This window comes from Neovison vison, chromosome 12, assembly GCF_020171115.1.
Source record: "Neovison vison isolate M4711 chromosome 12, ASM_NN_V1, whole genome shotgun sequence".
Classification (NCBI taxonomy): Eukaryota; Metazoa; Chordata; class Mammalia; order Carnivora; family Mustelidae; genus Neogale; species Neogale vison.
In genome coordinates, this window is record NC_058102.1 from 27,368,092 (window position 1) to 27,392,417 (window position 24,326).

A 24,326-nucleotide genomic window follows, 5' to 3' on the forward strand; every position below is an offset into this window, starting at 1 on the left:
GACATGGGACAGGGAGTTGCAATAAGCAGCGTTTGATCAGAGAAACATTTGCTTCTCTCAGGTTATAAAGCAGCACTGTCAAATCAAAATAGCTCATGAGCCATATCTGTAATTATATATATAATTTTAAGTGTTCTGGTAGTGTTTTTTTTGTAAAGTAAAAAGAAATATGTAGGCCTAATTTTTGATATAAAGTTTTAATGTGTCTATTATTGTTTAGAGATGTTTCAGATTCATAGCAAAACTGAGGGGAAAGTACTGAGAATTCCCATATGCCCCTCCACCTACAACACCCACAGCCTCCCATCCTCTCCTAATTTTAGTATTTTATTTACTCCAATGTAGAAAACTATTATTATTTCAACGTTAATCAATGAAGTTGTAAAATCCTGAGTTACAGACCCAATTAGTGTTAAAAGTGAGACCAACTCGTGGGTTTCCTAACCCTCCGAGGAAAATTCTTTCCACAACACCATGACTCAAAAATAAATCTTTTCCTTTTAGGAGGGAGAATTCCAAGTTCCCTGTTTTGCCTGTCAGGAGAACTCACTTCTGTTCCCTCTGAATTGAATTAGGATTGGTCTTTGTCTAGTGGCAAAGAGCACCTGCGTTTCTGTAACTATCCACTGTCTTTCATTCTACTGTGTACTTCTTGGGATCTCCATACTGTCTCTGCTTCCTAGGATTTGCACAGTGTCCCTTTTTTATTCACACCAGGGGCTCTTTCAGGCCATTGTGCGCTAGGATCTCTTACTGTGGGATTGCTGTGATGGCTCCTGGCCACTGGGATTGACGAGGATGAAAGGAATCTTCCATTCATCATTCAGTCAACAAATACTTACTGAAGACCTACTATGTGCCAGTGCTGGGGATTCACCAAAGAACACACCATCTTCTTGGCCTCTGGTGTTTAGATTCTAGGGGCAGAAGACAGACAAAACAGATATGTAAATATATGGCATGTCAGATGGGAATAAGTGTTACTAAGAAAAGATAAATAAGGAGAGAGGGGAGTAAGGAATGGAGGTAAGTGGGAAGTGAAGGATTCTTTTATTCTCTAAGTGTGGTGCTTATTGATGGAAAGGAGAAATTGATTTAGGGAAAATAAACTTCCTAGTCTAAATTATTAATGTGTGTTTAAATGCCTTTAACACCTTTGTGAACATGGAGAGCCTCTTAAGTAAATACTGAGAAAATTTCCCTTTTTTAAAAAAAAGATTGTATTTATTTGTCAGAGAGAGAGAGAGAGACAGTCTGTGCACAAGCAGGCAGAGGGAGAAGGAGAAGCCAGGCTCCCCGCTGAGCAAGGAACCCACGATGCAGGACTGGATCCCAGAACTCTGGGATCATGACCTGAGCCAAAGGCAGTCGCTTAACCAACTGAGCCACCCAGGCATCGCAGTACTGAAGAAATTACTTAGCAACTACAGCACATGCTATTCACCAGGCTCATGGCGTGGGTTTAGCAATTTAATGAGAAACCAAGGGTCTCTCCTTCCTTAGCATTCATCTTCCAAATCTCTGTAGTTAAAAGAAGTCAGGGGCGCCTGGGTGGCTCAGTGGGTTAAGTGACTGCCTTCGGTTCAGGTCATGATCCCAGAGTCCTGGGATCGAGTCCCACATTGGTCTCCCAGCTCCAAGGGGAGTCTGCTTCTCCCTCTGACCTTTTCCCCCCTCGTGCTCTCTCTCTCTCTCTGTGAAACAAATAAATAAAATCTTAAAAAAAAAAAAAAGATGTCAGGAAGACAGAAATGGTCATAATGAGCTGCCCTTTATTAAAATCAGTCTCCATTCAAATACCCCTTCCTATTTGACCCTGGCATCTGTCTGGCCGTGGGTCAGTCCCCTCTGTGGCTCTTAACTTCGTGGCTTGTTAGATATTAATGGTGAAACTATAGATTGAAAGTGTAAAGCAGACGCATTGCAAAAGGCCAAAGCACAATCTGCCAAATGTTTAAGATTTCATGAAGTTGAGGAAAGTGATACAGAAGTTACTAGAATGAGTCCTGAAGTTGTGGGCCAATTCAGACTCAGATGAGGTGATCTGCTGAGGGTTGAAGAAAACAGGGACTGGAATGATGGCAAGTGCCTCCCAGGGGAGCGGGCCAGGCCGCTGCAAACCAATTATAGTCAGAGGGGTTGTGCAAAGTGTCTATCTGGATAATGTTCCTTTGGGGACAAATATGAAATGAAGGATATTGTGCTACCTACAGTTTCGTTTGAAAACTTTAGCAAAAACCTCCTAAGTGATTTATGTGCTGGATTTTTCCCCCTGAGAATAACTGTGCAGTTAAAACTTTACATTAAATGTTAGTTTTATTTTTATAACTTTAAGCTCATTTTCCAAGATAATGCTCCCAAATGCCTATTTAAAAAAAAAAAAAAAAGTTTTTATTTATTTATTTGAGAGAGAGCCTGAGAGGGAAGAGGTCAGAGGGAGAAGCAGACTCCCTGCTGAACAGGAAGCCGGATGCGGGACTGGATCTTGGGACTCCAGGATCATGACCTGAGTTGAAGGCAGTTGCTTAACCAACGGAGTCACCCAGGCATCCTTTTTTTTAGAAAAATTCTTCTTTTTTAACACCAATTTTTCTCAATGACATTTTGGTGCATTCATTTTACTTTATTTTATTATTTAAAAAAAATTTTTTTTTTTTGGTGCATTCATTTTAAGGGAACTTTTCTGGATGCCTTTTACCCTGGAATGGCAAGAAATACCCGGTAGTTGCTAGTAGTGTCTATACTTTTCAGGTGAAGAAATTGAGATGTGAAGCATTTAAGGTCACAGAGCTGGTGGAGAGGCTGCTAGAAGCCTAAGCAAGGGGACTCAGACCACCTGTCCACTACACAACACTGCCTCCTAGAGGGGGTCGTATGGAATCAGCTTCTTTTGACCAAAAAACCGAAAAGTCTTGCATAAAAAGCTGTTTCGTACATGTTTCTTGTGGACCTCACAGGTGGGAATGATGCTACCTTAAATATTCGAGCAGTAAGTGAGCACATTGTCTCTTGTCTCGCCGTCATCATTTACACAGTCTAAAAGGTTTGAAGTCTGAACCGCCTAACTACCAGTTAAAGTCCATTATCTTTGTGTTCGCTTAACCTCTGCAGGACATATCAGGGAAGTTAAACATATCTGTTATAAGTGTTGGGTATCTAATTGCCTTACCTTATAGCTTAGGCAAAAGGCAGACACTAAATAAAGAAAACCTTCCACCTCACAATAACATACTGCCTTTGTACATCTTTCAAGCAGAGGAAAGATAATGGCCATGTATGACTTTAAGCAAGACTGCTGATTTGCAGTCTCTTCAGGAAATTGTAGTGTTTCCCAGGACAATATTCCTAGTCAAAATAAATTAAACCTGAAGCCAAAGTGATGACCACAGTCAAAGTTAATGACACAGTGTGCTGGGTTGGAAACAACTGGAGGAAAAATAAGTTATCATTGCAGACCGTTCACCCTATAATCCCCTCTTTATTCTCTGATCCTTGGTCACCAGCCGGATGGGAGAAAATAAAGTTTTCTCTTTAAATGCTGTGTAGATAAGGCAGGAAAGCCTTCACTATGATGAACGGAGTTTAGGATGCAAGGAGATCTGCTTTAGAGCAAGATGAGCTCTTTAACCCCTACCGTTTCAACTTTTAAAGACAAGGCAATCCTGCCATGTCTTCCTGGAGCCAGCAGGTGGCTGGGGTGCAGCTCTCATTGGCCACGGCCTCACCAGCTTGACAGAGGAGACAGAGGGAGAGTAAGGCTTTCCTTTATTAGAGGGAGGACTGTCCGGATTAGTAGACCACCAGCAATTGCACATCTGTGTCTACATCCATGAGAATTCTAAGCTGGAACTCGAAGAGATATTTGCACACCCATGTTCACAGCAGAACTGTTCACAGGAGCCAAACATGGGAACAGTGGATGTGTATACTGACAGATGAAGAAATAAGCAAAATAAGCCATATACATAGAATGGAATACTATGCAGCCTTATAAAGGAAGGAAATCCCTACTCCTGCAACAACGTGACTGAGACTTGAGGACATTGCGCTGAGGGAAATAAGCCACTCACAAAAGGACAAAGATTGTGTGATTCCACTCATCCGAGATACTTAGAGTAGTCACATTCATAGGGACAGAAAGTAACACAGTGGTTGCCAGGGGTGGGGGTGGAGGAGGAGAGGGAGTGGGGAGGTCATGTCTGATTGGTCTGGGGTTTCAGTGTGGGAGGATGAAAAAGGTTCTGGAACTGGAGGATGGGATGATCGCGCAGAAATGTACATGTACTTTTAAAATGTAAATGTACTTAATGTCACTGAATTATATGCTTAAAATGGTAAGTTTATGCTATGAAAATGTATACAGAGAGAGAGAATGCTGGGGGTGGTGGAGGGGATGAGAAGGAGTGAAGAAACGCAGCTCTAAGATTTTGCACCCATAGTACTGTGTGAGAATTATTTAAAAGCAGCCCGTTACTAAAAGGAAAGGGAAAACTTGCCAGGTGATCATGTACTATTTTACTGAGTGCTTCCTAACAGCCAAAGATTGCACCAATGGCTTTACGTGCCTTACTTAATTCATGTATTCTTCACAATGACCCCATGGGTCTGGTAGTACTGTTTTACCCTTTAAAATTTTTACCCTTTTAAAAGTAATAGGATGTGCTCTAAGAGGAGCCCAGGGGGAATGACACAAGGTGCACAGATGCATTGAAAGAAGCTACAGCAGGTACGTGGGGAGGGGGTGCACAGTGGGAGATGAGCAGAGTTCATGGACTTTCTCAGCTGGGCTGCCCTCTTTGCTATAACACAGGGGCAGTTGCTAATCTCTACAGCAAGGATAAAGCTTGGAGGTGTTTTCCCTGGAAGGAATGGATGGAGGCTGATAGAATTACAGGATTCTCAATCAGTCTCTTCCTCCGAGTCTCTCCAAATATTTCACATAAAAATATTTCACCAGCTCAAAATTAAATCTCATCTAAGGCTGATTGATCTCTTGGTTTTCACAGCTCAGGTTGTTTTTAGACTCGGTGTTACACAGATTAGAGATGATTAACCTTTAATTGATTTATGTGTTTTTGTCTTCCTTCAGTTAGTGTAAAAGATTTTTAGAGGTCAAGGATAGTTACTTATATTCATCTAGGACTTCCAACATGGCTAGAAGAGTCTTAGTCAGACTAGCTGTATAATCGATGATTTGGGGGAAAAATAATTAACGAGTTAGGGATTACCATTACATCAGTATTAATAAAAATAAGAAGGGGCGCCTGGGGGTTCAATCAGTTAAGTGTCCAACTCTTGACCTTGGCTCATGTCTTGATCTCAGCTCAGGTCTTGATCTCATGGTCATGAGTTAGAGGCCCACATTAGGTTCCATGCTGGGTGTAGAGCTTAAGTAAAAAATAATAATAAAACAATTTTAAATATAAAAGTAAGCATATAATGAAAATACCACAGAGTACTAAATGTTGGTTAGATGCTGGCAGTTCTGTCGCTAGGCCACAGGATGACTTTGGAGGGAAACAGACCTATCTCTGGCTCGGGAAAACGTACTGGCATCCATACAGATCTAAGAAGCCTGCAAGGGGGTCATGAAGCCTGGAACTTTGCAATGAACACCTTGCACAACTCTTAAGAGGTGGCCCTGTATATTGGATGGGATCACACAGTTAACTCCTCCCTTCTGAGGCAGGAAGTGGTCTCAATAAATCCCAATACTAACAGCTTTCCCATTATACATGGTGCATGTTTCTATAAGTGCACGTACACAATATTGTATCATTTCCTAATCCCTGGTCTTTCTCCCACTTTAGATTTATTAGTGAGTGCCCTGAGGGTAAGCACTCTATCTCATCTTTGTATCCCTAGGGTCTAGGGAAGTATACTGCATGTAGGGGGTCCTCAGAACAAATGTTTGTTGAATGAAGCAATAAGGGAATGAAACAAAATGGTCCCTGTCAGGCTGTTTGAAGCTCCAGATATGATGATATACAATAAAATGCTTGGAAGCTTACTTTGAAATTGCTCAGAGAAGAGCAAGACAATAGGCAAGTTCAAGGACAGAAGGTCAATGGTTATTCAAACCTTGGTAGTTTAACTTTGCAGAGTCCTACAGTGATTTTTCTTAGCATTCCTACCAGTGATTGAGAATGGCAGGTGGATTGATTCCTCCACCTCTTACCCAGGAGAAATTTCTCTCCTCCCACTGATATAAATTCCCCATTTTGCGGGGGAGAGGTGGGGAATATTACTTTTTCTTGGTGATTTTGTCAGAGCGGGACACCTTGTTTCCCTAAATAATTCTGTTGTTCATGTTGAACTGTTATGGGGATATTCCATCTGAGGAACTATTATGGAAATGTAACAAAATTCACAGGGGCCATACACTCTTGAACATACTTCTTCATTTGACCTCCTAAAAATACCCATTTTCCACTTGGCCTTTGTGTGAGTCATCAGTGCTGTTGACCAGGTCTTGTCAGTGTCCCACCCTCCCTTACCAGCACAGGCAAGGCTGTACTTCCCCCTCCCCCTTGAAGTGAGGTGGGCAGTGTGACCCGCTCTGGCCACTGAAGTACGAGAAGGGGGATATGTGTCACTTCCTGCGGAAGCCTTACAGCCAGTGTGCTATTTCCTACTTCATCTTCCCCTCTTACCTTCAGGGGTGGGTCAAACTGAAGCCTCCATTAGCCTGAGGTCTCTGAGTAATTTCTATGAGTAATATATACACATTTATTATTAACGAGAAGTCAGAATGATCAAAGGAAATGCTTCTTTGAAGTGTCTTAGTGAAATAACTGGCTAGACATGTATATTTCAATGCCCCCCCCTTTTCTTTGAAGACATTGCCTCATAGTGCACTATGATCTGCGTGAGCAAGAGTGTCTTCAAAGGCCTCTGCTGGGCCAGCATCCTTTCCAGAGTAAACACAAGTCCACTATGTCTTTGATTAGTGCCCTTCCCACCCATCAGTCCCTGTCATTGTTGGGGACCTAGACACCCAGAATTACAAGTTTTGCTCAAAGAAAGGCATTTATTCTTCAATCCAGAGATTTATCTGAGGACCGTCTCTGCTCCCTAGTCCTTCCTAGCTAGGTCACCCCATATCCCTTGCCTGTCTTTTGTTCTTGATTATCCCACATTAGTTTCTTGCACAGATACCCACTGCTGTCCTTTATTTGCTCGTATGCCAAGCTGGGCTGTGACAAATACCCTTGAAGTATCGGTGACTGGCTAATCAATGGACTTTGTAGCTGTTGATCTTGGTTTGTCTCCTTGGGCTTGAAGCCAGGGCTGACCTTTGACCAGGTACTAAGTAGGTTAACTTTGTTCTCAGGCTCGCACATCTCTCCTCAGGGTTGGGCAATGACACTGCATTAGACTACGGGGGACTGAAATCTCAGACTACACTAACTAGTTGTGTGACCTTGAACAGATGACCTGAAAACTGCAAACATCAGTATCCTGATGCCTTAAGTACTGGTGGTACTTGTCTCTATCGCAAGAGCTGGCTGTGAAAACAAAGTTTTAAAAAGGATATCAGGAGTGCCTGGGTGGCTCAGTGGGTTAAGCAGCTGCCTTTGGCTCAGGTCATGATCCCATGGTCCTGGGATAGAGTCCTACATTGGGCTCTCTGCTCAGCAGGGAGCCTGCTTCTCCCTCTCCCACAGCCGTTTCCCTCTGCTTATGCTCTCTTTCTCTCTGATAAATTTTTTTAAATAAATAAATAAGGATATCAGCTGGTGCCCATAAGCCAAGAAAAGTTATGAGTTCTGAGAAAGTGATGGTCCTTAGCCAGAAAGTCATCAGAAATGTGGGAGAAATAGAAGGGGATCTTTCAGCCAGGCAGTGCCCAAGACTGGTAAAGTGAATGATCCACCAAATATGTTCCATGGACAACATAGTTTGTGAAAGAAACTGTTCTAGAAAGGACTCCAGTGGGAAGTCTGGGTGGATCAGGCGGTGAAGCATCCCACTCTTGATCTCAGCTCGGGTCTTGTTTTAGGCTCCATGTTGGGTGTGAAGCCTACTTAAAAAAAAGGGGTGGGGAGGAAGAAAGAAAGAAGGTATTCTAGTTAGTGTGGAAATTGCTGATCAGGTAAAACATAAAACTGTAGTGAAAGCTGGAAAGTCAAAAGCGGTGTGAGAGGGTATTCCGAAAGTGCAGGTCTTGGTGGACCTACAATACAAGGGAAGGGAGGGGCCGGTCTGAACAGCTCATATTCACAGACCAAAGGACAGGTATGAGAGAAAAGGTACATTCCTGCCCAAAGGCTAAGAGTCAGCTTTAGTTTTTTGGCTTGCATCTGCCTCTGCATTGACCAGTAGACCAAGGGTTCAGTATTCATTGGTCTTCCCTCTCCAGAACTAGCCTTGTGCCTGGCACAAGATAAGAGTTGAGTAAGTGCTCTGCGAGGTCGTAGGTAAGTGAACCCATCTAGTGAACCCGGTTGCAAGGACTAAGCAGGAAGCGGATAGGAAGCTCGTGATAGGACAGTTGACTGTGAAGTTGACTGTGACCAGAGTTTCTGCCCGGGTACAGTGTAGATGGAGGCATCTGGAGTGAGTCCACCCCACTCCGAGATACTCCAGTTGTGAAGTCTGGACGTCTCTAGGGACCTTGTATCCAGTTTTGCAAAAGTTTACTGGGTACATTGATGAAATCGCAAGAGAAGGACTAGAGACACCTGGCACAGTCCCCCAAGGGGTTAGAGGACACCCACAGCCTTATGGGAAGCATGGAGACAAACTGGTACCAAACCCTTTCAGGCCTCAGAAGGTCATCACCCACCCCCCCCACGAGGGATTAAGTTCTCTGTGTTTGGAACATGTTGTACAAACTCTACCTTGTTGAAGTTCCCCAAGGTTCTCACCTGGATATGATAGTGAACAGTCTCTGAGCACTTCTCTTGGTCCAAGTGTTTGATCTACGTGACCTAAGTCTCAGAGTAACCTGAAGGTTGGTACTGTTATTCCCATTTTTAAAGATGGGGACTGAGGCTACTCCCCCATAGGTCAAGGATTCAGATCCATAGCTGTATGGCTGCAAAGTCTCATGCCATCAACCATCTAGAAGTGGCCTAAGTTCATTTGCTTTTTAGGTAAGAATGGGTGAGTATATGTGTACACATAAAATATGTTCCCTCGGGGCGCCTGGGTGGCTCAGAGGGTTAAAGCCTCTGCCTCTGGCTCAGGTCATGGTCTCAGGGTCCTGGGATAGAGCCCCGCATCGGGCTCTCTGCTCAGCAGGGAGCCTGCTTCCCCTTCTCTCTCTGCCTACCTGTGATCTCTCTCTGTGTGTTAAATAAATAAATAAAAATCTTAAAAAAAAAAAAAAAGTTCCTTCATTCCATGGTTCCCCTACAAATGTTGCTTTCATTACTCCCTAGCCATACCCTTAAAGTTCTAAGGCTGGGGGACTGAGGCAGACAAGCTTTAAGGTGGCCCCCATGATTCTCCTGGGTTCTCATAAAAACCCATTGTCTTGAGTGTAGGCAGGGCCTGTGACTTGGAACTAACTGAGGGAATATGGCCAAGATGATGGAGTGTCACTCACATGATGATGTTAGATTATATAAGACACCATCTTGCCAGTAGACTCCCACTAGAGTCTCTCTCCTTCTCTCTCTCTCTGTTGGTGACTTTGAAGGAGCAAGTTGCTATGGTTCCTACAATGGCAAGGAAGTCAATTCAACAGCTCAAGGGAGTTTGGAGACAGATTTTTCCCCATTTAAGCCTCCGATGAAACCCCAGCTCTAGCCAACACCTAGACAGCAATGTTGTAAGACCCTAACCCACAGGAACTGTGAGATAATGTGTTGTTTTAAGCTTGTGGTAATTTAATACATAACATAGAAAATTAATACAGAGATCATTGCTTCAAGAGAGGGGAAAAAAAAAACCAACCTGCTATCTGATGATTAGGCAGACATGTACATAGGGTCCAGAAGATGGTGCAAAGCCATTTTGGGGCTTTTTCTATTGGTGAAAATCAATCCGGAAGAATCGTCCTCCGCAGTGAGCAGTGGGGGATGGGAGCGGGGGGCGACTTTCTCTCTTTTCTCCCTCCCTTTGTTCTCCAGCAGGTCCTCTCCCTCTCAGTGGTCTGTGGACCTGTAGCTTCCAAGCCCTGGAGCCCTCAGTGGAGGTGGGCTCAAGTCCCTGCTCTTTTGTGCACTGGACGGTTGAAAAGGAAAGGGGTTCACCTGATATGGCCTCAGGGTGAAGCAGCTACAAGATAAATGTCTTTTTCTTACAGGTATCAGTCACTTCTGCTGTGTATTTGTCTGCATTACAATGCCAGGAGAGTCTCTTTCTTTCCTCCCTGTCACCAAAGACCTCTTTCTGTTATTTTTAGTTGGTATAAAACAGGAGTTGTTCCTTCCCTCACCCCCAGGAATGAAGGGAAGGAAGAAAATCCCATCAGACCTCACTTCTTATCAGAAGAGAAGGTTTTATATTCCTGAGCAGAGGGAAACTACAGGTTAAAGGCTAAATTCCTTTGGCTATAATGTAATAATAAAGTTGTTTTCTGTATATAAGGATCAAACAAAGCTTGCGCTTAAACCAATCGCACATGGAGATACCATCACTGTCCCTCTCCCTGTGACATGTTTGTGCTGGCTGAAGCCCGAAGCATTTTAAGACTGAAACGCAGGGGGATTTGGGCGGAGAGCTGATCCCAAGCCGAGAGGGCCAGTGACCTGTTGACCAAACACACATTCCCTCCCTGCAAGCAAAACAATTCTGCCCCTGTCATCCGTCATCCCATTCGAGTGAGGGGTGCTGACAGACTTTGTGTTTAGCCTGCTTTGTTTGCAAGAAGGAAAGGGAGGGTTGCTCTGTCCTGATAAGAAGGCAAAGGTGGCATTCCCGTATTTTTGTTGGATCCCTTTGCATGAACAACCTCACCTGTCAAAACATGATGAAAAATGGAAACGGAACAAAGGAGGAAGAGGCAGGAACCAGTGAGAAGATGGAGTGAACCAGCCAGGGCCTTAAAACACAGTCTGTGGAATGTCTGGCAGATCGTTTTATAACTGCTAAATTTACTGTTGGGGACTTAATTGTGTTTGTGTATGTGTGGGGGTTCATATATTTATCTTCTGTGACTAAAGGATTATCACGGGCAGGCCAATGAATATTCTAAAACACTACCGTGCATGCAAATGGAATAATAAATAAGTGATTTCTAGACAATGAGAATCAGACATATTAAGTTGCTTTGTACAGTGCCTTTCGCCACTGTAGCTAGTAATTTCCAGCTTTTTAAGATACAATTTTATAAACAAAGTGCTTTCACAGAGTTGTCTCTCTCAGTGACCGGAACGTTTGCTCACCCTCTTTCTGAGAACCCCCCCCGGAGCTTCCTCCCTTGACTTCCAGACCTTGTCCAACAGTGGTGTGTCCTCCAGAATTTCATGACATTCATGTCTGTCTGTCTCTTGGGCTCAGCTCTTCAGTCCGATCAATCCAAAGCCTCTCCCCACCACCGGCACTTGTGGAACCTGGAAGCTGTCCCCCGCCTCCACCCCTCACTTGGTGATCAGCTAATGGAATAAGTTCTCCGAATAGTCCCTTCACCTGTTTTCCTTAACAGAAATCTCCTGAGGACATTTCTTCCCGCACAGCTTCCTGAAGGGTTGGAAAAAAATTTCTTTCTTCCTTTCTTTCTTCCTCCCATGCCCTTTGAACCTTACAACTGAGAAGTAGAAAAAGCAACCTCTGGTCTCCTCGTCTCCTCGCTCTCTTCTGAAACTGCTCTCTCTCGCGCCCCTTTCCTTCACCTTGCCCCAGTCATTTCCTTGACCTGTTTTTACTCCTGCTCATTCAGGGAATACTTGGGCCCTGGACCTATGCATTTCCTCTCCACACTATCCCTCCCCATCACTCTGCAGCTGTGGCTTTCACAGGTGACCCATTCTATACCCTGGCCTCCCACTTCCTTAACCCTGCCACGCCCCTGCACTCCAGCTCAGCCATCTACCCTCTTGGTGGACCCTGGACCTTTACTGACATCATCAATAACTGCTTCCTTTCTGAAATCGCCAATGAGCTGATCAATGATCAGCTGACTTGCTCTGTAGCTACACTTAGTTTACATTATGGTTAGAATCTACCTTTTAAGGGGCACCTGGGTGGTGTAGTTGGTTTAGCGTCTGACTCTTGGTTTCAGCTCAGGTCTGATTTCAGGGTCTTGAGATCAACCCCCTCGTTCAACTCCATGCTCAGTGCCGAGTATGTTTGAATTTCTCCCACTTCCTCTGCCCCTCCCCACTGCACACACTCCCTCTCTCTTTCTCACTGAAATAAAGCAATCTTGAAAAAAAAAAAAGGAAGAAGAAGAAGAATCCATACTACCTTTTAAAAAGAATGATCTGTAAGCCTCCTCTTATCTTCATTTTCTTTGTTGTCTAGCTTAGAGTCCATACCCATTGATATTGCTTCCTTAATAATACTCTTGGCTCAGTGGATTTTGGTAGTAAAAAATAAACCATCACCTAAATCTCACATTTTATTAAAAAAAGAAAAACTCAAAATGGCTCATAGATTTAAATGTAAAATGTAAAACTACAAACCTTTCAGAAGATGATATAGAAGAAAGTCTTCAGGACATAGGTCTTAGATAGGACACCAAAAATGTGATCCATAAAAGAAAAAAACCTGAAAAATGGGACTTCATCAAAACGTAGACGATTTGCTCTGCAAAAGACACTGTTGACGAAAAGACAAGCAAAAGACTGGGAGAAATATTGGCAAATCACATTTCTGACAAAGGATCAGTATCAGAATATATAAAGAACTCTCAAATTTAACTTCAAAAGAAGTTCTAACTTGAAAACTGACAAAAAATGTGCAGAGACTTCTCACCAGAGAGAATTTATGGATGGCAGATAAGCCCTTGAAAATATGATCAATATCATTAGCCATTAAGGGAAATGCAAATTAAGACTATCACTATGTACTTATCAGAACAGTTAAAATAGTGATACCATACTGATATAAATAAATGGATGAATATATTTATAAATGGAAGTGAAAAGACAAATCTTTCATGCAGAATTCCAAATAATTTATATTTGGTACTACACTGTTTGGGTGCATTTCTCTCCACCTAAGCATCAGCTACATAGAGTGCCTTCCTCTCAAAGAGCACAGTGTAGAAAAAAAGAAAAAAGAATAAGTTTACAATGGAGAAATCTAACAAACGTAAGTTCAGCCTGATGATCAAGGTTAACATCAACAGTGATAGAGTTATGATGGTAGTATGTATCAGGATAGGATATGATGAGAAGAGCCCTTGACCTGTGTACCCTTCCTACCGAAACTCCCTAACCCCAGTCCCAGCATGAGAAAAAACATCAGAAAACATCAAGAAATCAAGTAGGTGTTGACTAGAGACAGAGATTTTTCTACTATGTGTAATTTATACATGCAGAGGTGTTTTCTGATGGATGTGAGTTCAACCTACAACCACACTGCCCCATGGGCTGTTTTGGACCAGGTGGCATTTAGAGATTCAAAGACAAAATGGCCCACAGCAGCACTTCCCAACACTTGTCAGGGACAAAACGTTTACTTGACCTTAGAACCCCTACTGTAGAAATGTCTATTTTCCCTCCATAAAGCAGGGAGGGGCATAATGGTTCTGTCCTAAAATGAGGAGCAATGAGTGGGGAGCACTCACTGGGCTATGGGCCTAGTCCATAGACTATTAGTAAGCCCACAGCTTACTTCCTATGGGCCCCCTAGCTTTCCTACCTGCCCGCTGTGGGCAAAGTAGAAGAAAAGGCTTGGGAATTTAGGGGCTCTTTAGCCTCACAGTATGCCTAAACTATTTCAAATCAATCGCAAATCATTCTCATTTTTGTTCATTTCAAAGTGAAGGAGAATTTTTTGATAGGGACAGTGATAACAATGAAACAGCAAAACAAGGAGCATTTTACAGCCCATCCTCATGGGTTCAATCACATACTAATGTATCACATATATACAATGTTACCAGATTAAAAGAAAACTTGTACCAAGGAAACATAACATACATTGTATCATAAAATAAAATTCAGCATTGTAAATGTTGCCATGTATTTTTTTAACTGTTGCTTTAAAATTATCTCTGATTAACAAATAGTGTTTCTTGGGAAGAGCTTTCTTTTGTTCTGAAATTATGAACTTCCTACATTTTTGGTGTTGAAATATCCTTTCCTTTCTGAAATGTTGGAAATGATAGCTTTTTGTTACTGTTGTTGTTGGCAAAATGAACAGTTTGGCAACTCCACATTAGTTATCTCTCTCAATTGCTTTGGAAGTTTTACTGTCCTAAAAAATTTAAGTCTGGGAACCACTAACCTAAGAATGCTCTCATTCTGAAATATAAGAGGATTAAATAGACAAAAATTAAGAGGCATTCTATGTAAATTAAGAACTCAGAACATTTGACTGATTTCATTAGTTTCCCATTATCCATTGTGTAAAATTTCACTTTCTTCTCTCCCAATGGTAGGTTAATTTATAAACACCCATGGTAGAAATGGGAATATAGTCTAGCTCTATAGTATCCTGTATCACAATTCTTTAGAGTATGAGTTTTTCACTAGTTGCGATATTTGAAAGGTTTTGTTGTAGCTGTTTTCATTTGTTGTGTGTGTTTGCTTTGATATTTTTGCTTCCATCAGATAAATCCTATGCATTGCGAAGATTGCAAATGGACTCCATGATGATTGGAGTGGTTGCTTATATATGTATCAAAGAAACTAAGTTGATGGAAAATATGAAAATGTGTCTCTGAGGTTCGTCATTTTTCCCCTCTACACTGATCATAGAAGCAATAGAGTGATTCCATGAAAGTTGAAAATAATTTGCTCATGAATTTTGTATCCTACTTGGGACATTTTGAGCATGGGTGTAGTTTTGCTCTGCCCAGCTGCTGAAAGGCTTTCTAAGAATGTAAAAATGAGGTACTGATTGGATTTTCCCTTCATTTCCATCCATGCCCCAATTCAAATACATCTCATTTTGCCTCATTAAAAAGCAGATCCCTTTACTCCATTCCATCCCATCTCCATTTCAATGAGCTGTAGAAGGAAAACACGATTTCCGTGACACCTGTAGTTTCAGAATGAGACCATTTGCAGAGGCTGACTGTTTCACCCACAGCGGGTAGTTTTCCATCCATCCACGTTAATAGCGGAATTGGAAGATGTAATTTGTGAGTGTTTCCCTGCTCAGCCTGAAGACTAAAATGTGCAGTGTTGTGCCCTTTATTTTTTTGTATACATGCTGCCAAAGCGAGCACGGTGCCCTCTATTTTTTGAAAACTCATTCCCCTTTGGATTACTTGGGTGTTCCAAAAGCTACTTATACGAAAATGTTTCTTGTTAATATTTAGAAACAATTTGATTATGGCAACTGAGATACAATATGTGGCATTACCACAGCTGAATTACAATTTGATCTCCCCTGCCCCTAGCAAATAAGTAGATACAAAGATGCCAGGCCTTTGGGGTAGGTCTTTATATCAAGTAAACAGCAAATTTTCTGTAGGTGTCAGCTACTTCCAATTATTGGCATGTCTGGTGGAGGTTTCTTTGTAGAAGATAATGACTTAGGAAATACAGAAATACTGGTGAAGTCAGAGCAGAGCAGAAAAGACTGACATCTCTGTGATGATGAATACATGCAAATAGAGCCTCAAGAACATTTGGAGAGGAGTGCCTGGGTGGCTCAGTGGGTTAAAGTCTCTGCCTTGGGCTCAGGTCATGATCTCAGGGTCCTGGGATCGAGCCCCAAGTCAGGCTCTCTGCTCTGCGGGGAGCCTGCTTCCTCTTCTCTCTCTGCTTGCCTCTCTGCCTACTTGTGATCTCTGTCTGTCAAATAAATAAATAAATTCTTTAAAAAAATAACATTTGGAGAAGAAAGAGTGAGTTTGGAGATAGGAAAGAAATATGTAGAACATCACTGCAAGATACCAAAATTCCCCAACATTTTGATTTAAAACTATGCATATGGATCAAGTTCTTGCTAAGGAATAGAAAAGGTTAGGGGCGCCTGGGTGGCTCAGTGGGTTAGGCCACTGCCTTCGGCTCAGGTCATGATCTCAGGGTCCTGGGATCGAGTCCCACATCGGGCTCTCTGCTCAGTGGGGAGCCTGCTTCCCTCTCTCTCTCTGCCTGCCTCTCTGCCTACTTGTGATCTCTGTCTGTCAAATAAATAAATAAAATCTTTAAAAAAAAAAAGGAATAGAAAAGGTTAACATTTTCTAGCAGGAAAGAGCCCTTCACAGATTCACAAATTATACTTTTATTTATTCTTCCATTTGAAGGATACACATTTGTTAGCTTAAGTAAGATCTCCTGCCTTACATGGTTTCACTGTGGAAAAAACAATATTGACCAAACCTCTGATCCTGCTTGACGTGAAACTGATACACACTTGGAATCATGGAATTTTTCAGCCGGAAAGTACATTTGGATGAAATTTAAAGGCACTAAACAACTTGTGACCTTCACAGCAGTTACCATTTACAAGAAGTAATGATAAACATCATAAAGAGAGAAAGTTTAAGAAATTATATTGGGCAGTGGCACAAGAGGGGTCCTAGTTAATGCACTTGCAAATTCTCTTTTCTAGTATTTGCATGGGAGTCTAAGCTTTTTCAAGCAGGCAACACTTTGGAAATGATACTCTGGCTATGGTACTGGACACCCAAGGGTAGCTTGGCTGATAAAGAACACTAGAGAGCATGAAAGTATCAGAGCCACGTAGTGATAAGACCGAGTTCAGCAGAGGGAAAGCCCATAAACTTTCTGCAGATGGGAGGTTGGAGCCCCTGTTTGGGGAAGCAGCCATCTGCCACTGACCAGTGTAGCCTCAGAGGAGGGACAGACACACTGATGAACTCCAGTACACCTAGAGGAGGAACCAAGACCACACTGAACCACACTTGGAAAGGCTCTTTTCTGTTGAACATCTCCTTGGTGAGAAAGAACTGTAAACTAATACCAGAAACTAAACACACAGACAGGCGTGCCTGGGTGGCTTAGCTGGTAAAGCGTCTGCCTTTGGCTCAGGTCCTGGGACAGAGCCTCACTTTGGGCTCCTTGCTCAGCAGGGACCCTGCTTCTCCCTCTGCCCGCTGTTCCCCCTGCTTGTGCTCTCTCTGTCTGAGAAATAAATAAATAAAATCTTAAAAAAAAAAAAGAAAAAGAAAAGAAAAACTCACAGTGATTTCCAACTCATAGTGTATAAAGGAACTTAAATGGACTGTTTCAACACCCAGAGATACTGGACCACAGGGGTCGGGACCTTGGACCCCCGACGCCAGCTGTCTGGGTTTGGTTGTAAGATGAGAGAGGAATCGCTAGTCTTTATAAATCGTGTTAAAGATTTTTGGTTTTAATCCTAACAGCATTGGGAAACCATTTCAAACCAAGTATTTGAATCAGAAGGGCATGCTCAGATTCATACTTGAAAAACATATGCGAGTCCTGCCCTGTCCATTACCAGCTGTGTGAATCTGGACCAGCTATTTATCCTGTCTTTGCCCTGTGTTCTTCATCTGGACAACTGCCCTCATGAGCGTTTACTGTTCTTAGGCCCAATAGTCCATCATGGGGGCGGGGGGCGCCGGGTGGCATGGAAAGAACACAGGGGAACAGAAAGGTTGGAGATAAAGAAGAAAAAGTGGGAGAAGAAGAGGAAATGCAGAGCTCTCTAGACCTATTCAGAATTAGTGATAAGTGGAAGATACAGATGGAGAGACACTCTGGATTTTGAAATGAGACCTCAGAGCAATCTCACCTTTTTTTTTTTTTTTTTTTTTACAGCCCTTTAAAATAGTGAATCATCCATGAATAGCATCCTTTGCTCTTCGGTGCTGATAAATTTTCTGCAGCTCTGCTTTGAATTGGGCTGTTTTCTTGGAATACCCAGTTTCCAGTTATTCTCTGAACTGTAGGAACTCACCAATGGGCCCTTCCAGTCCAGCCCCACCCGTGTCTTCCACATCATCTCACCATCACCGCCTTGTACTTCACGGTCTCACAGCAGCACGGAGTGACCCATAGTTTCTGTTCTTTCTATACACTGAGTACATCTTCTAGACTGTGCTTTGGCTCTTTCCCAGCCTGCTTGCCCGCTCTGGCCCCTGTGACTCCCACTGTCACTTTCCTCTGGCAAGAAGCCTTCTTGGATGCCTCAGACTGGGAGAGGTACCCCTCCACTCCTATTATGCCCCACATGTCACCTTAGAGTTCCGGGTTCCTCCTGTTGGCTCTGAGCTCTGGGAGTCCACTGCGTTCTGTGCCTGGCTTATAGAAGGCTCTCCTTCTAACTGCATGAGCCCTTTGCTCCATGCAAACCAGCTTGCCCTCAGTCCCTGGACTTAGCGTTCTCATGGAGGTCAGTTCCCTTCATTCTCAGAATTACGGTAGCTCTTGTTCTGTGTATTAGTGTCTCTGTGTCTTGCTGTTTATTTCACATCTATTACACCTGCTTCAAAAACTGAATCTTTGGGAAAAAAACAGTACCTTATACATCTCTTTATTCTGAGAACTGTAATTTAACGTCCAACACATGGAGGTGCTGGATAAATTATTGTCAGTGAGGAAGATGCCAGTTTCTGTCTTCATTCTGGTTCCTGCCCTCCGCCTCCAAAATCCCACTCAGTCTGAAGGTCTTTTTCTCCCATGGATTCCTGCGGCGTGGACCACTTCTATGTCTCATCAGGACATGTAACCATTCACCTTGTTTACCTTTATTTAACTCCTCTACGTGTGCACATCTTGTATCTCATACAAGCTGTTGTTGTTATTATTGTTTTTTTTTAATGAAATTGGGTCCCATCTTTTGTAATGCTTCCCTCTCCTACTAGGAAAACTCTTTTTCCTTGTTAACCTCATCAGAATGGGGTGAGCAGGAAAGGAAATGACATATAAGCATGTGAGAGACTTTGCGTACATGATTCAGAGAATATGATGTGAGTGTCTGATTGGTTTGGGAGTAATAAGGAGAGAGAGGAATTAAAAGCGATTTTTAAAAAACTATATAAAACTATTAGTTGCTTGAATAGTTGTATTCATTATGTTTTAAAAAAAGATTTTATTTATTTGAGAGAGAGAGAGCAGAAGCAGCAGGGTAGGCGGGTACAAAGGGAGAGGGAGAAGCAGACTTCCCACCAAATAGGGAGCCCGATGCGGACTCGATCCCAGGACCCTGAGATCATGACCTGAGCTGAAGGCAGACACTTAACTGACTGAGCCACCCAGGTGCCCATATATTCATTGTCTTACTGAATATACTGAGAACACTTCTGAAAAGTGGAATGAAAGTGGCAAAGATAAGAAAGTAATAACACGAGTTTGGTTGGAGAGGGAGGAGACACGTGGTGGGCAGAGCTGGGTTTGGCAAGAAGCCATCTGGGTCCATTCCTGCTCCCCCATTCATGGTGGGACCTGGGCAAGTAATGTCATCATTTCAAACCTCAGTTCCTTTTCTTGTACAACAGGACAGAGAAGCTACCACATAGAATCATTACGATTGAATGAGCTAATGCAGGTAGAATGCGTAATCAAGGCTTGGGACAAATTAGCTATTAAAGGTGATGATAAGGATAGAGTAAGGATAAAGATGCATCAGATTGAAGGGAAAGATAACCTTGTTTGGTAATTAAGGAAGCAGGAGGCCTTTCGTGGGACCTAAGAACAGGCATGAATGAAACTGGAGGCAATGGAGAAAAAAGGTGCATAAAATAGTGAACAGCTACCCACAGAAGGAGCAAGCCCCTGAGGGGGTGACAAATTAGGGGAAAGCAGGTCAAGATTAGAAAAGCTAAAGGCAGGGCTTGTTAGAAAGGGGTATAAAGACGAAGGGAAGCTGTAATCATCTGGGGGATGGGAGAGCACCTGAAGCACCCTGAACCACTCTGCCACTCAGTCAGAAAATATATATTGCCGGTGCTTTGTCCTTTGTTAGGGAGCAGGAAAACCAGCTGATCCACCGGTGAGGTCATGCGACTGGGGCAGGGAGTCACGTTGCTACGGAGACTGTTGCCCCTAGAGGCGTTGAGACAGAGGAGGTCTGACAGGTTATTCATTGTCACCTGGCTCCGCCCTCTTACTTCAAATCTTTGTTCAGTGTATATATAATACAATTTCTAGACCAGCAATTTGCTCATCAATGCCCAAAGAACTACCATGTGGACGACCCCTCAAAATTTTCAAAGGTTATTATGATCTCTCCAAAAATCTGTGGCATCGCACTCCTTTCCCGGCTCGGGTAATGGTGCTGATGGTCCTAAGCTCTAGACTAGGAAAGCTATCTCCCTCTTTTCTCTCTCCTTCACTTTCCTGTTCTGGCATCTCATCAACTGTGTCTATAGTAACTGGCGTCTGTCTTCTTTTTCTCTCTCACATCGAGGCCCTCATTTGTCCTGGAAGAGACTTTATTTCACAGAGGCTCAGAGTACTCTAGTGACTCACCCAGAATCACACAGGCAGTCAGGGGGTCAGTCAGACCAAGAAGCTGAGCCTATGGGGTCAATCAGTTTTTGGTTTGGGCTTTGTTGTTGTTGTTGTTGTTAATGCCTGATGTTTGAGAGGCATAGAGTTGGCTGCAGGGCAAAACAGAGTGAGTAAGTTTCAGGGTCTCCAAGGGCAAGCTCACGACTTTAACTTGTACCTCTCAGCAAATGACTACCAGAGGTAGCCTCCAACCTAAACCCTTTTCTAAACTCAGTTTCACGTTTCCTGCCAGACATCTTCAGTTTAATGTACCGCCAACACTTAAAACTCAGTATACCTAAGGGGAAACTTGCTTTTCCTCCTCCTTACCCAGAAGGTCGGAAGGTAGTGATGAGTTAAGATCTTGATTTCAGTCTCACCTTTGCCACTTAACTAAGTTAATCTTCTGAAGCCTCAGTCTCTTTAGTTGTAAAATGGAAATAATGATAGTACTTAAACGGAATAGAACTGTCGGGAGAAGACACGTAATCATCGTGTTCGACACTTAGCATAGAACCCGTCATGCGGCAGTTGCTCAACAATATTGCTTAATCTCCCAATGAGAAGGCTCAGCATTATCTTCAACTCTTTGTTCTTGCTGCTTAATGTCCTGAAGACCCAGCCCCACCTATAAAGTCCTAGAGACCCCTCCCGTCTCTATTCTTACCACCCAAGAGGACAGAGCCTTGGCTATAAATTATAGATCTACAAGCAATCCTACCTCGAGGGCACAAAAATAACTCCCCCCCACCACCGCATTTTCACCCTCCCTTCCTCTGGTTAGCACTGGAAGGGCTCGGATTGCTCAGGTGGAAGTCATATGGATTGCATTCCACATGAATAGCTCACCACGTAGCATGGTAATGACTCTGCACGTGACTTGAATGAGTCAGGTCGACTTTTCTGCAAAGGTCCTCTCCTATTGAGACACAGCCATCCACATTTAATTTGCTACCTAACTGGGATACCTGGGTGGCTCAGTGGGTTGAGCGTCTGCCATCGGCTCAGGTCATGATCCCAGGGTCCCAAGACCGAGCCCCAAATCGGACTCCTTTCTCAGTGAGGGAGTCTGCTTCTCCCTCTCCCTCTGTCTGTGGCTCCCCCTGCTTGTCCTCTCCCTCTCTGATAAGTAAGTAAATAAAATCTAAACAAAAACCAAAAAACAATTTGTTGCCTTGTTTATCACAATCTTTCAGCTCCAAACAAATAAAAAGCTACATTGCCCGTAAAAACAAGTTAGCCGAACCTGCTTTGCCCCATTCCTCGTTATATGTCAATTGTTTCATTATAGTTTATTTTTTTACAAGGAAGCTGCTGGTATCTAAAATGTAAGACATTCAGAAAAATGTTCAGGCAATGGATTCCTAGTCCCTAGAATCCCCATGACTCAGTTTTCCACAAATGTGCCGTTAGGGGAAATGCTCACAGATCAGCGACTATGCACTTTTGTTCGCAGCACAAAGATTGCTGATGTGGGCAGTTCCCAGCGGCAAGCAGTTTCCCCGAGGACGCGATGAGAACAGAATCCCAGCACTAAACTGTGGGCGGGAAATTTTCGAGATATCTTAATCTGCCCCTTTGTTTTGGACACGATCCTGTGTTAAACTATTCTGAAGAGATAAAAATCCAGGCTCTTTTCTATTGCTGTCCTTTGAATTATGGAGTAAGTCCTTCTGTACGGAGCAGACAGTCTGGTTGCCTAGCCAAGGGCCTTTGCCCACTTCTCCTATCTTGAAAAGAAACAATTTGAAGGGGTTGCTTGTCTTTTCCCTGTGTGTCAGGGATCAGTCTGAGCTTGCCAGGGATGGGTTTGTAAGGGGCCGGTGACCCAGGGTGACCCAGTTCTATGCAATAAAACGTAATGAGATGTCAGCTAGAGGGAGTTTCTGGGAAAGGTTTCCTTGTTCCTAAAAGCAGACTTAGAGGAAAAGTAGCAGTCCGTATTTCTGACTGAGCATGCTACTTGAGCTGTGGAAGAGGACCAGCCAAGGACAAATCCATATAGTGATGATGGCAGAAGAGAGATCTGGAAAGAATCTGGGTCTTTGCTTATATTACTGAGCCATTTCTTCAATCAGCTTGTGGCCAGGCTACCCAGGATTTCTTGTTATATGAGATAGTATGTTTTCCTTTTATTTATACATTGATGATTATAAATTGCTGGTTTGATTGTCCAGAATCTTGCCAAAGACTGATTTTCAAATCTCCATATTCATATAGAAGTCATCCCAGAGTATGGAACATTTATATGAAGCATTCAGAGAAGGGAATGGCAAACCATAGGATCTACTTCGGATTCCCTAGGAACAAGTGTGCCAAACTAAAGTCTTTTATTTATTTGTTTATTTTGGATAGTGTTAGTAGATTATATAGCAGAGAAAGTCATGGACATCAAGTATTTAATTTCAGCAAACTGTAGATAAAATTGCTTATAATATTTTGTTCAACAAGATGGGAAAATATTGCGGGGGAAGGACCAGATGCTGGAAGAAGATAAAACTGGTCAGCAGGTCTTGACACTTTAAAGCTACTATGACAGGGGCCTGGATGGCTCAGTTGGAAGTGCATCCGATTCTCAATCTTGAGGTCATGAGTTTGAACCCCACACTGGGTACAGAGATTACTAAAAAACTAAGTGGACTTTAAAAACGAATAAAAGTATTGTGACAGGTAACAAGTAGGTGACAGTAAGCCGTCAGGTGGTGGAGGTTGCTAAGTGTCTCAGACACATGGTGAGGCATACTAAAAGATGGATGGTGTATGGGAATCAGGTGCAAATGATAACTGGAAACCTAAGCAAGCAAGAGCTGGCACCGCTGAAAAATTAAAAGGTTACAGGGTTCCCATTTTTGTATTGGAGTTTGGGACCAAAGGGTTGGGAGGGATCTTCGTATGGGGATCTAGGGAGAAGTAGATGAGAAGATCCCAAATTTAACTATAAAAAAAAAAAAATAGAAGGTCTTATAGCACCTGGGTGACATCGTTGGTTAAGCATCAACTCCTGATCTCAGGGTCATGAATTCAAGCCCCATGTGGGGCTCCACACTGGGTGTGGTGCCTATTTAACTAAACTGAACTAGGAGCGCCTGTGTGGCTCAGTCGTTACGCCCCTGCCTTTGGCTCAGGTCATAATCCCAGAGTCCTGGGATTGAATCCCAAATTGAGCTCCCTGCTCAGCGGAGAGTTTGCTTCTCCCTCTTCCTCTATCCCTTCCCCCTGCTAGAACTCTCCCTCTCAAAACAAAAAACAAAACAAAACAAAAAACACAAACAAACAAATAAATAGGATAATAGGATGTTAAAAGCAGCTTATCAAGGCAATAATTTAAGAATGGGCCCACAGCAGAAGCCTAACTGTGTGTTACACCTTGGGGGAGGGCCAGAGCTAGGAGAAAATATGACCCAGTGCTGACTTCTAGAGTTTTGGTCTGGACAGCTTCAAATTCATAGGATTGTTCCTATACAGATGGGGAGGACAAGTCCACAGATGGAAATCAAGTGGCCTCAGGTATAGAGAGAGTAGAGATATAAGGGGAGAGAATAAGGAAGATGCTTTATCCCAAACATTGTTCATTAATCAATGGATCCATATCAGCTTTGAGGAAAATCTCTTAACTATTTGTCTGAGACCTTTCTCCAAGACCCTGATCTATTCAAATGTTTTTATTATGAACCTGAATGAAAACCAAAAAGAGATGAAAGTCAAATCTGTGGACAATACAAAGGGAAAACATACTGATGTGTCGGACTCAATAATCAGAAAAAGTCAAGTGTGGTTAAACTGGCATCTGGCTAGCAGCTCCTATTTTTCCAACTTCACGATAAAATATTT